Below are 13,672 nucleotides of genomic sequence, written 5' to 3'. Positions count from 1 at the left end.
ACTGATACGCTGTAGAGAGTCTCCACTGAGGTCCAGAGTTGGGTGGTCTCGAATTTGGCACTCTTGTGTGACGGCTTGAGTGTGAAACTTGTATGGATTGGTTGTGAGTTGGATTGGTTAGGATTTATTTCGTTTTATTAGTGTTTTATTAGTGTTCTTATCATTGCAATTTAGCATTTCTTTGTTTTGTTGAAGTTTAATTCATGTTTGGTATTTAGTTTAATTCTTGTTTGATGCTTAGTTAATTGTTTAGTGTTTAAGTTCTAAGTTAGGGTTTAAATTCTGCTTAGATTAGATTTTATTTCTGTCTTGTTATTCCATATTTAGTTTAAGTGTGTTGATGGATTTATCACAACGTAGTGTGACAATGCGTAATGATTTGTTCATTGGCACATAATTAGGTTTTAGTTATGCTTTAGATTAATTTCTTTACCGCTGTACTTTTCATTTGTTAGATTTAAATTCAAGTTTAATTCCCCCCAATTCCATTTTTATATCGAAACCCCCAAAAATAGGAATAAAATACGATCCTAAGATTACATCATGTTGTTGGTTCCTCGAGAGCGATCCTGGGCTCGTTACTACGACATTATTGTTTAATTAAGGGGTTCAGTGAAATATTAAATTGTTAATTTGATAAGCCTATTTGTGTGACATTTAATATAGATTTTAGTCCTTATCAAATTTTGGCGCCGTTGCCGGGGAAAACGTTAATATGCAATGTTTGGTAATTTTAGGATTGTTGTTTTGATTGCTTTCATGATTATATATCCATGTGTTGATTTTATTTGTTCCTGAGTCTTCTAATTTTATTTGCTAATTGTCAGTGTAAGAACAGGAAATTCTTTTTACCATGGATCCATTTTATCAGCATTTTGGAGATATGAGGGAGAGTTATTACTATCAGCCTCAGACTCAGTGCTACCTACCTATGGAGCAACGGAATAGGTATGAGGATGCACAAGAACAAATTGAAGAATCAATTTGGAAATGTAATGAAGTTATGCAACAAATGAGAGAGCATCAAGAGCAACAATTTGTAAGGATACAGAATATACAGAGTCAGTTAGATCAGATAGCATCATCTATTAATCAGTTACAAGCACAAAGAGCCAGTGAAGAGGTGGATTGTGGAGATCTTGTCAGGCCTGACACTACTTCTATTTCTTCACAATAATTTTCTAATATTATTTGTGATGATGATGCAGTTGTTAAAATTTCTGAATCTACTGATGATGTTGCTTTAGATGTTGAAAATGATGCAGGAATTGTTGCAGAAGATGATTTAAGTGTAGGGGAATGCTTACTGGAAGCATTATCTCAAGAATCACCAAGAATAGATGATGTAAGTGTAGGGACTTGTGTTATGGAGCCAAACACCCAAGAATCACTACATGAAGTTGAACATTCGCCAGAACTAGAGTTTGAGCATTTATTTGAGGAGAAAGAGGTAACAAACACCACTCCAGGTACCTTTCAAGATGACAAGGTGAGAATTTTGTGTAATTTTTCAGAGAATTTTATAGAGGTACCAATTGTTGATTTTATTAGATGTGATTCATTGTTTGATACATTTTCTACTCACACTAATATTCTCCTATTTTCTTTTTACCCCACATGCGTGTGGGAGGTATTTTCTTTTATTGATGTTGTAGGAGAACACAAGCTCCCGAAGTGGGTGCTAAAACTGAACCGATTAAGACCTCCAGAAAGAATTTTGAAAGGAAAAATGATTAATAAGAAGGAATTGAGTGGAACCATGATTACTCCACTTCCGGGGTGGATACTTCTTCTAAACCTTCTTCAACCACCGAGAATGAAAGGGGAGTTGGTTCTAATTTAGCTTGCTTTTGCATTTTAACTCATGTTTTGTTAATAAATTCATTATACTTTCTTTAGTTTCATACTTTGCATTTGCACTTTGTTTTTACATTTTACATTTTATTTCCACATTTACTTTCATACTTTGCATTTTGTTTAATACATAGCATGTCACTTTGAATAAATTCTTCATGGGAATTTTCTAAGTAATATTTTTAAGATGGTAAAAGCTTCTTAAATTTGATCATCAATTTTAGGTCATATGACATGATTGAATGCTTTACTTACATGATATTGGTTAAAATGGTGGTGGATTTCATTTTGATTGATTGAGCTTGATTGCATGAAATTACCTAGAGAGAACCACTTTAAGCCTATACTTTATTATTTTCTCTTGTGTGGCATGCACTCATAGCAAATTAAACTCTAGAACTTGCTTAGTTTCTTTTCAAAGTCACAATAGCATATGTATCTATGAAAAGAAAGGATATTTGTCATTTTTATTCCATCATAAATTCTAATTTCTTTCTCCATAATTTTCTTGAAGCATTTTCATCTAGAATTCGAATTCTTTATTATCTTTGCTTGTCATTATTTCATTGAGAGTATTGGTTGAATTCTTGATGAGTTAGATTGTGCACGATGATAAAGTTTTAAGTGTGGGGGAGATGTATAGAGCTTTTGAATGCTTGGATTCATTTGTTAATGGACGGAATTCAAATTCAAGCCAAAGATGAAGTTTTGGGAAGATGTAATGGAGTTAAATGCTTAAGGTTTCCAAGTTGGGATGCTACTATGCTAGAAATGAAAATGCTGAAAATATTGTCATGAATGAAGTGCTCTTAAGATTGTATGCTAAATGTATCCGTATCTTGAGTTTTGTCATGTCAAGAGCAAGCTACAATTGATTCAGATTTTGAGATTTGAACTATGATGATACATTCAAACTCTAGGAGACAATTGTTGGAAGAAGAAGTTGATGTGTTGGATCCTGTAAAAATGAGAATAAAACTGGATTTGCATGTGCTGCATTGCTTTTAGCAGTCATTTAAGGAGTAACATGTAGAAGGCTAATGTTTAAAAAATCTATTGTGAATTTCTGGTAGTTGGATTGCTTAACAAGGCCGGATCTGGACATTTGAAGTTCTGCAATAATTCTGCAGTTGTTTAATTTTGACAGTGCTACTAGATTCTGTAGGAACAGAAGTGAAAGAGAGTGCAGAATTTTACAGAACAAGGAACGTAGCATTTCTGTAATGAGATGATTTCTGAAACAGAACTGGATCTGCTGAAGGAAAACTGATTAACGAAGCCCTGATTTGTGCCAACTTTTCAATCCAGTTCTGATATGGTGCAAGGAAGATGTAGCTGTTCTGAATTCTGCAGAAATGGACAGTTCAAGGAAATTAGTTCATGAATAAGTCGAATTCAGAAATGCAGAATTTTGTATCAATGGTGTGCCAAAATTCATAAATCTTACAAGTTTGTATAGAAGTTGTTATGTTTTGAATTTCTTGTGCTACACCTAATGGGAATTATTTAGAGGTATTCTCTGTTTAGTATTTCTATGCCTTAAATTTTCTGAAGATGCAAACTTTGAGGAAACTGGAAGCAACCACTGAATTGCTGAGCAGGACTCAACTTCTTTACCAAGTGTTGATGTTGTTTCTAAGTAGCATTGTTGTAAACTGAAGCTCTAATCATGACAGTACTAAATGAAATTTGAGTCTATTTGAATCTAGATTTCTGGAGCTAAACTTTCTGAATTTCTGTGAACGTGATTGCCTTGTCCAGATTTCTGGAAACTGTGAAGTGTGCAGAACTGGGGAGTTTCAGAACTGAGAAGAAAAGCTGGAAGTGGCAGAGTTACTAACCTTCCTTTGTTCTGATGAACTCAAATATGCAGGAAAGAAAGACAAAGAAAAAAAAAATTGCAAAAAAAGCAGTGACTACAATTCAACCAAGGGATTCAGGAACTTTTGTGTGCCAAATTGTGGATGCAAGTTCCTTATCAGCAGGAAGTTTAAGCACAACTTCTGATTGTTGAACCATTTGAGAAATAAACCAAGTTCAACAAAATTTTCTTCATGAATGAATGATATAGATTGTTGGAGAGCAAATGTCATGAATTGAGAAAAATGAGGGAGTTGTAACTTTCAGAACTTAGCAAAAAGTCTAAGTGGAACTTTTTGTTTTCTTAATGTCAAGTGGTATTCCTTCCTTGACGAATTCAGAGACCTGCAAATTCAACAGTGATACACATGCTGACAACTTTATGAATTGATCAGTTCAACTGCAGTGCAAGGATTACTTGGATTTCAAATTCTGAATTGCAAGATTTTACTGTATTGTTAGTGATTAGAAGTTGCTGAATGGACTAGCTCAGCAACAATGAACTTTGAGGCTATAGAGAATTCAATCTGACTTACACAAGAAAAAAAAAACAGATTGTGGAGATGTTGAAACTCTGGTTTCAGTAGGTATGCAACTGAGATGGATTTCCAGCTTCACAACTAAAAGAATATACAAGGAGATTGGCTGAATTTGCAGATTACAGAACTAGAACATCATAAATTCAAATTAAACAATTAGAATTGCAGAAATTAAGGAACATCACAGAATTGAAGTGCAGAAATTTCAGAAAGTGTAGATTGTGCAGAATAGGGCAGTTTTGTGCCAAATTGAAATATGGATTGTAAATATTGAGAGATGCTGAAACTTGTAGATTTCTCCGTGATGCATTGTAAAGAGTTTTAAGAGTCAAGATGAAAGAAGTGTTAGAGTTTTTTGTGACTTAACAGTGATATAGTGATACAAAGGGCATCAATGATATAAACTGAAATCAGTACTGCACAAAATGAGTTTAAAGCTCTTTATTCATGAAAATTTGAAACCCAGCTGCTATTTAGTTTTGATGAATGGTTGTTTTTCTTCTCTAGAGTTTACAAGATTTTTAGTTAAGGAATTTGATACCAAACGGAAAAGCACAGCTGGAGTTGAAGACTACCCAAATCTGCAGCTTGAATATCAGAATTGCAACTGCAGATTGGATATTAGATGGCAAATGCAGTAGAAAAAAAAAGTAAAATCAAAGTGCTGGAATTGGAATTCAGAAACTGCAACTATATAACATTGAATTGATATCCTGAATGATGAAGAAAGCTGAGATGAGTGGCACAATAGGAGCTAGATTTTGTGGGTTTTGAACTCTGTGAAACATTTAACACTAAAGGTTAAATCAGTTATTAAGTGCCCCTCAGGTTCAATGTGGGTAGAAATTTCAGCAGATGGAAGGCTGAATTTGAATTTGAACAATTACCATTGAAAGCTGCAGAAATGGAAAAAAATATATAGCAAGTGTGTGCCAAGCTCTTCCTGCAATTCTCTATTCAATGGAAGGATCAAGAAAAGCTAGATGTATGTAATATGAATGCATTTATAAGCTGTTGGACACACAGAATTTAGAAACTGCAAGAAATCTACAGAAAGGAAAAATCTGCAGGAATGAATTTGAAGATGATGTTCAAGAAAGCTCAGTTCTGTAATGTCAGATTGAAGTCTATCAAGTCCATGAAGCTGTTCCAGATAGTATCAAAGACGTTGAAAAGGAAGAAGGAAACAATTGCAAGGATTTGATATTGAATTTTGATATGCAGAATGAAGAAAGCTGTAAGCTGCAGCAGAGAATGTGCAAATTGTGCCAATCTTTCAACCAAATTTTCTGATCAGGAATAAGGATGCAAGAAATCGAAGTGTTGATACTTAACCTGACATTCTCTTGAAGAAACTGAAGTTTGAAACCATGAATTTTCGAAGCTGTAAACTCTTGAATTCTTGTTGATTGATTGATTGCTGAATTGTAACATCTTTGAGGAATCTTCTTAAAGAAACTGAAATGGATGTATCAGATTGGTATGTTGAGTGTCAAACTTAAGTTTCATCTTGCCGTTACACTAAAGCTGATCAAGACTTAAACTGGAATTTAGTGCTATTATCAGAGGTTGAGGTTGGGTAGCAGTAAGTGTATAAGAAATGCATTTCTTTGGTCAGTTGAGCAGCTTAAATCTCATTGTGTATCATTTACAGAGTGCTAAGCTTCTTGTGCATTTCTCAAATTAGTGATAGATTCCATTCTTGTTTATTCATTGACAATTGGTGTTTCTAATGTCCAAGTGTTTCACATATTTGAATTTGAATCGACTCAAATTCTGACATCTGGAAATTGCAGCTGAATCAATTGCAGGAAGTTGTTGAGCTTGTGAATTTCCCTACTGATTTCTGAGTTTAAGGAGCTCTGAAGTGGGAATTAATTTGCATTTGCTGAAGAAATCAAACTTTGACTCTTAAAAAGTCTCATTGCCTAATTTAGAGGTGCAAGGAACAAGAGTTATGAAAGTTTCAGAAACGGCAAGATGATACTCTGAATTTGTGAAGTGAAGCTGATTTCTGAAATGGAAATCCAGAAAACTGATACTCTGAATTTGTTTTGTTGTGATACTATTGAGGGGTTTGAAAACCTAAACTTAGCTATCAGATTTCCTGAACTTCAATAACCTGCAGTAATTTCAAATTCTGAATAGGTGAGTTGCAGAAATAAGTTTGACTTACTGATTTTGGAGCTGTGAGTGATTAATGCTGAATTTTGTGATCAAAGCTGCAAAGTAGTGAGAAGGAATTGGATGTTGGTTGTGGAGTTCTATTAGCATTTGGAAACAGAACACGGAAATGCTGTAAGCAGCAGCCAAACAAGAAACTAGAAGCATCAAGTATGTGAAAATAGAAGACCAATGAAGCTGTAAATGAGGTATCAGCAGCAATAAGTTTGTTTTGTGACTATCAAATTTTGTATCAGAGAGGCTATATCTGTTCTTGCTGCTGTAATTCTGGAATTGTTTAGCAAGAGTTTCCTTGAAGTCTAATTTTGAGACTGAAATTAAAAAAAACAGAATTCTTCAGATGCAGTGAGTGCAGAACTCCAAATTATGCTTGCCTTGGAAGCTAAAAACTGAGTCTATAGTTTCTTAAACTATTAGAGACTGAACTTCAATTCAAAATTGCTGCAGGATCTTATTTGGTGTTCTATCAACGAAATAGGAATGTATTTCTCAAGCGAATTAGAATGGAGTGTTACCTGTTTAAGAGATCAGATCAGAAAACTTTTAAAAATCTGAATTATGAAATTGTGGATTCATGTTGCTGCTGTTTTCTGAAATTTATTCTTGGAGTTTTGAAACAAAAGTGCAAGAGTGCTGATTTTTCTGAATTTAATCCTGAAACTGAATTCTTCCAGAGTTAATCTGCAGTTGTAGAATTCTGGTTTGTTGGTTGTCAGCTTTTGAATTCCAGATACTGATGGGCTCCTATTTGTCAGCAATTATTGTTATTGTGTTATAGTCATTGTGTAATTTGTAGATCTATAAAGAAATGAGCCATGGCAATGCAGAAATATGTGAATTCTGCAAATTTGTGCATGCATAACAGAATTTTTCAACAGCAACCTCAATTGCTCAGCATTTAATTTCACTTTTGAATCTGCTGGAACTGAGGTTTAGAATAAAATGGTTTGGTTTCTTGAGTTCCAAAAGAATAGAAACATTTAGAAAAAAACCTGCAGCAGGAAGAAATACACTGAACAAAGGAAAAGAAGAGAAAATAATTCTGCAGAGTTTCACGTATTGGAAACCTATGATGAGATTCTATTGTCCGAGACGGCCAACACTTTAATTGTGGGGGAGGATATTATTCTTCATGATTTGAATTGTGTTAGTTTCAAAATGCTGGAATTGAAGTGGAAAAAGAGCAAAAACAGTGAGAAAAAAAAAAATTTGGCACATCAAGAGAGTATCAAGTGGAAGATAGAGTATCAAAATTCTTTGTTTGCCATCAAATTGAAGGGGAGGTTAGCTTGGTCTTTTGAATTGGTAACAACAAATGGTATTCATCTCTTTACACATCAAAATGGTCAACTCATCAAGTATACTCCTCCAATACTCTCATCTTCTCATTTTCTTCATTAAATACTTTTCTTTTGCCAATTTTATTCCCTTTCATTGTTCTCTTTTGCTTCCATTTCAATTCTTCAAGATTAAATCCTTTTAATTCATGTATGCTATGTTTTATAGTGGTGGAGAAGTAGAATATAAGAAAGCTTATGGTAGTGAAATGTTGTGAGTTGCATTGAGTGAGCTCCACTTATACACATGCTTGAGTGTGAGAGACAGATTAGGTAAATCCTTTGTGAGATTGCATCTTGCTTTATTTTTCAATTGGATTGAAACTACCATACCTACTGATTATTGTTTGGATTGTATTCATGATTGTTTGTGATCTTTAGATGGTCTTAGTTAAATTCTTTTTACTATCTTTTAGGTATTGCTAGGGAATTTTCTATGGAGATGATTTTTAGTTTCATTTACTTTCACGGGGCGTTAAAGACTAAGTGTGGGGGATTTGATAACCATGATTTTACTGCATTATTTTGATTCATTTATGCATGGTTTTGATGTTGATTTCATAGTTTAAATCATGGTTACATTACATTTTTGTGCATTGCATAGATTTTGGACTTAATTACAAATTATTGTATTTTTTGTGTTATTTGATGCTAATATTTGATTCTTATTTTGTAGGCATCAAAGGATCTTGGATTTGGATCTATTTGGACCGAAATTGGGCTCGAATCGGAGTTCAAACGAGAAGATCAAGCTTTGAAGCATTATGGGCCGTTTATCAAGAATAGGACAGATCTGGACCATCCGCTGAAGATCTGGCCGATCCAACTTAACGGGGAGTAGATCTAAGCCATTGATGAAGATCCAGAAGTTTTGATCCAAATCTGAGTTCATCTAGCCATTGACCAAGCCGAATCAATCTGAACCGTTCATTGAAGACTGGGCGGATCTGGGCCATCCAGTGATGATCTGATCGATCCGACCTACGGGAGGGTAGATCCAGACCCTAGATCAACATCAGTACCTTCGGATCGGATTTTAGACAAACTTTCACCGTTGATTTAGCTCCAAATTGATCCCAGCCGTCCGTTTAGATCTGGAACAGGTTCAAAACAGAAGCTACAGTGTTCTTTCTCCTTCGTCGATCTCTCCACGCATAGCAGCTTCGTCCCGGCGACATTTCTTCGGATTTCGACCTCTTTCCTTCTCCAATCCATTTCCAAAGCTTCAACCTCGGTGGATAATCTCTACAGCAGCTCATCCCGATCATTTGGAACCGTCGTTGGGTGTTCTCTCCGACGGAAATCTGCTCTCGGATCTTCTCTGTTCAAGCCCGATTTGGAGGTGGTCTTCCAATCGGCGACTCCGATTCCCATCAGTGGCGCTTGGAGGTGGTCCGCCAGCGTTATTGAGCTTCACTCGACGTTCATCCGCGTTCCACAGCCTTCCATCAGATCCAGAGGCAGATTTCCAGATTTTCGGCATTTTCTTGGGTTTTGGCTTGTTCTAGCTCGTCGAGGGTGGTCCGTCGGCGTTCTTGAGCAATCCTGGAACTGATACGCTGTAGAAAGTCTCCACTGAGGTCCAGAGTTGGGTGGTCTCGAATTTGGCACTCTTGTGTGACGGCTTGAGTGTGAAACTTGTATGGATTGGTTGTGAGTTGGATTGGTTAGGATTTATTTCGTTTTATTAGTGTTCTTATCATTGCAATTTAGCATTTCTTTGTTTTGTTGAAGTTTAATTCATGTTTGGTATTTAGTTTAATTCTTGTTTGATGCTTAGTTAATTGTTTAGTGTTTAAGTTCTAAGTTAGGGTTTAAATTCTGCTTAGATTAGATTTTATTTCTGTCTTGTTATTTCATATTTAGTTTAAGTGTGTTGATGGATTTATCACAACGTAGTGTGACAATGCGTAATGATTTGTTCATTGGCACATAGTTAGGTTTTAGTTATGCTTTAGATTAATTTCTTTACCGCTGTACTTTTCATTTGTTAGATTTAAATTCAAGTTTAATTCCCCCCAATTCCATTTTTATATCGAAAACCCCAAAAATAGGAATAAAATGCGATCCTAAGATTACATCATATTGTTGGTTCCTCGAGAGCGATCCTGGGCTCGTTACTACGACATTATTGTTTAATTAAGGGGTTCAGTGAAATATTAAATTGTTAATTTGATAAGCCTATTTGTGTGACATTTAATATAGATTTTAGGCTATATCACTCATCAAGTGATCTTCAAGTCTACAGATATTCACTCTCTTCCTCCTGATTCTAGTCTCCATTTTTGTAAAGAGGAAGAGGAAATTGTGCAAGGGTTTCTCCACCTTCGATTGTGATTCGAGAAGGAGAAGTTTATAGTGGAGCTTGATTGTGTGGGTGTGTGCCTTGGATTAGTCACCTCAAGGAGGTGGAGACCAAGTAAACCAAGGAGTTAGCATTGTTCTCTTGTTTTCTTGTGTTTTCTTTATTTCTATTTGCTTCCGCTAACAAGATTGTAGGCAAAATCGAAGAAAGACTATTCACCCCCCCTCTAGCCAATAGTAAAGGTCCTATCACTAGTGAGTGAAGTTAGGCAGAAGAGAAGTCCTGGTGAGTGAAGCTAGGCAGAAGGGAAGTCCTGGTGAGTGAAGCCAGACACGAGAAATCCAGGTGGATCAAGGTTGATCGAACACCTGGTGGAGATAAATCCAAGTGGGTCAAAGGGATTGACCAGACACTTGGCACGAGGAGAAAAGTCCAAGTGGGTCAAAGGGATTGACCGGACACTTGGTGAGGGAGTCCTAGTAGGTCAAGGGGGATCGAATGCTAGGCATGATGTACCTACAGGTCATGGTTGACCGGATATTGGTTTAGGAGATTTTGGACTTGGTTTTGAGCAAAAATCATGAGCTGGATCGATCAGCTGATCGATTGGCTCATGCCCAATCGATCAGCTGATCGATTGGGCGAGTCCCCGCGACAAGCCTTCTCCCAATCGATTAGTGGATCGATTGGGGAGAAGTGTCGCGCGAACAGAAAGTCTCCCAATCGATCAACCGATCGATTGGGAGCCTCCAATCGATCGGTTGATCGATTGAGAGGTGTGATTTCGCGCGATAAGCCCTGGATCGATCGGCCGATCGATCCAAACATTTTCTAAGAGCACGGAGGTGCTCTGGATCGATCGGTCGATCGATCCAAAACCTCCCCAATCGATTGGGAGCAATCCAATCGATTGGGATCTGACCGTTGGCATAGATATTAACCGTTGGCGAGCGTTTCTTCAAAATCTTCTTCGATTCTTCTCCACAGGCGATCACAGCAGCTCTCTACAGCGATCTTTTCTTCCTCACCACTAGTTCTTGAAGGTTCTTGGAGGCTCATCCAAGTCAAGAGGCGAGTTGCAACAAGAAGAAGAAGAAGCAAGGATTTTCATTGTAATCTTGTAAGATTCATTTGTATTTTACTTTTTTCTTTCTCATTGTTGTATTGTGAGGTTGTAAGGCTTCTCCGCCTTCGGTAGTTACCGAGAAGGAGTGTTTTTATAGTGGAGGGTGCGTGAGTGTGTGGATCCTTGGACTAGTCACCTCTTCTTGAGATGGATACCAAGTAAATCCCTAGAGTTAGCGTTGTTGTTTGTGTTTCTTGTATTTCCACTGCACATCATCCCAAGAAGCGAGCAACAATGAGTACGACGATCGCGACGAGCTATTCACCCCCCTCCCCTCCCCCCTCTAGCTATATTTCGGTCCCAACAGCCTTAACATGCTGAGTTTTATCAAGGAATAGATCATAGCCTGCAGCACCTTCAGTTTGCCGGTATGGAAGGATAGCTTCTTTGTTTAGTCGCTCCACCTTTAAAACAGGGTGTTGTTCAACAAGGACTAATATTTGTTCTGACCTTATCTCTTCCTCATCACTTTGTACTTCCTCGTCCTTATTGTTGTAGCTGGATGTCTCGGACTTTGAAGCTGCTTTGTAATTATCAAAATGTATAGAAATACGGCTACCAAGAAGATTCCGGGTGGTAACAGACGTTCGTTGCATAGGGATTTGTACTGTTGTTTGTTGTATCATCCAATTTTGTCCCAATACATCTCTTGTGTTGTATGCTTTTCCTGGTAACGCCCGAACTCCATGGCTTGCTAAATAATCCACAACATTCTGGATCTCGTAGGCAAATCCTACATTTAGTGTATTTGACAATCTTCCAACGATGCCTCGGGTAATAAGTAAATTTGCTTCCCCGTTTTGCCAATTCTCGTACCCATGGGTTAGCACAGAGATTTTAATATTTCTATAAAAATCAGAAATTGTTAGCATAGTGTTTGGGATTACATACACTAGTTGGCTGTCGTTTGTTAAGTCTACTTCCATTGTGACAAATATTGCTTGATCCCCTTGCCATATGTTGTCACGGAAGACGACTAAGGCTAGAGTGCCTTCTTCTCTTCTGTGAAGTATTTGTGCCCGAACTTGTATGATTCCCATATGTATGAACTGCATCCCACTCCTTCGTAGTTGTTCAAAGCTTTCAGGTTGGATGAAGGCCCTATCAATTTGATTATTTGTAACAAGAATTGCTTCTTTTGCCCTGTGTACATACACTCTATGGTGTATGTCATCTCGTCTTGAGTGATATAGTACTTCAGATGGTACTATGGCTGCCCTTTCTTGCATAGAAAGTCGAAGTTGTACCTGGAGATCTATCTGTTGTTCCAAGGTTTGATTGTAGGATCCTCCACTAATTCTTCGCGCGACCCTCCTTATTGCTTGATGAGCAACATATCTTCGTCTTTGGTTTCTTCTATAACCTCGTATATGATCTTCAAATAGCAGAGTGGCTTCAGGATGTGTCCTTGTAATAGTGGTTATAGGAGGATCTTGTACAGTTGTTCTTCTTCTCATTATTTCTTAGATTTTTCTTCTTCCAAGATCTTGAAGGGGTTTTTAAATACCAGTAGTTTGCCTTTCTTTTCAGGGATTTTGGCTTCTCCAAGCTTGAGATTGCTGATTTTTCCTGTTAATTCTTCTATTAATGACTCAGGAAATTTTGTTTCTATGGGGGCTTTAGCTTCTAGCTTCTAGCTTCTTGATTCTATCCTCCAAATTATCAAGTTTTTCAAGAATAGTTACTAAGAGTTGTATTTGAGTATTGACATGTTTAATGGAAGTAATAGCACTACTTGCTCGACCACTATAGTTAGCTGGTTTACAAAACCCTAAGCCTGGTGCTTCAATGTTTTCAGTGGCTTGTAAAGCGTCTTTATAAGTACTTGAAGCCTGGGTATGGATGTAGCTCATGAAGAGGTCCAAGATTCTACTTTATGAAGGAAAAGTTCAACTCTTTCAAGTTTCTTCTTCAAATCATCCTCAATAATTTTTTGGTGCTCCACTATTTTTAATACCAGTTCTCTGACCTGTTTTTCTATTAAGAAGTTTATTACAAACTACTTCTCTTGTTAAATCCTCTAACACTTTTACTAATCGTTGATTTTCCTGGTGAGTTTCTTATAAGGCTTCCGTAATTTGCTTGAAATTCTTTATATGGACTTTACTTGATAAGCATACTCTATCGTAGATTATAGAAAGGTTGTGAGCTAATTCTTTGTTGATTGGGTTTGTTTTAGCAAGGTCAAGGTACTCAAGGTTAGAAGTATGTGACTTGGTATACCATTCTTGTATAGCTTCTTCCCAACGTCATGACATCTATAGAATTATGTGAGGTAGGCTTCTGGCTATCCACCTGTCTCACCGAGCTTAAGCTTCTGACTATCCACCTAAGCCTTATAACTGGGCCTTTCTTAGGGCGAATCCAAGTTATCCCTTTGCCAATCTTTTAGCTGTCTCAACACTCCTAGGGTTTGTTTAAACAAGGACTTCTATATTTTTAACTGCTTACAGCTTAGCGAGTGCTA

Source organism: Zingiber officinale, chromosome 6B (genome assembly GCF_018446385.1).
Source record: "Zingiber officinale cultivar Zhangliang chromosome 6B, Zo_v1.1, whole genome shotgun sequence".
NCBI classification, from domain to species: Eukaryota; Viridiplantae; Streptophyta; class Magnoliopsida; order Zingiberales; family Zingiberaceae; genus Zingiber; species Zingiber officinale.
This window is presented reverse-complemented; position numbering follows the sequence as displayed.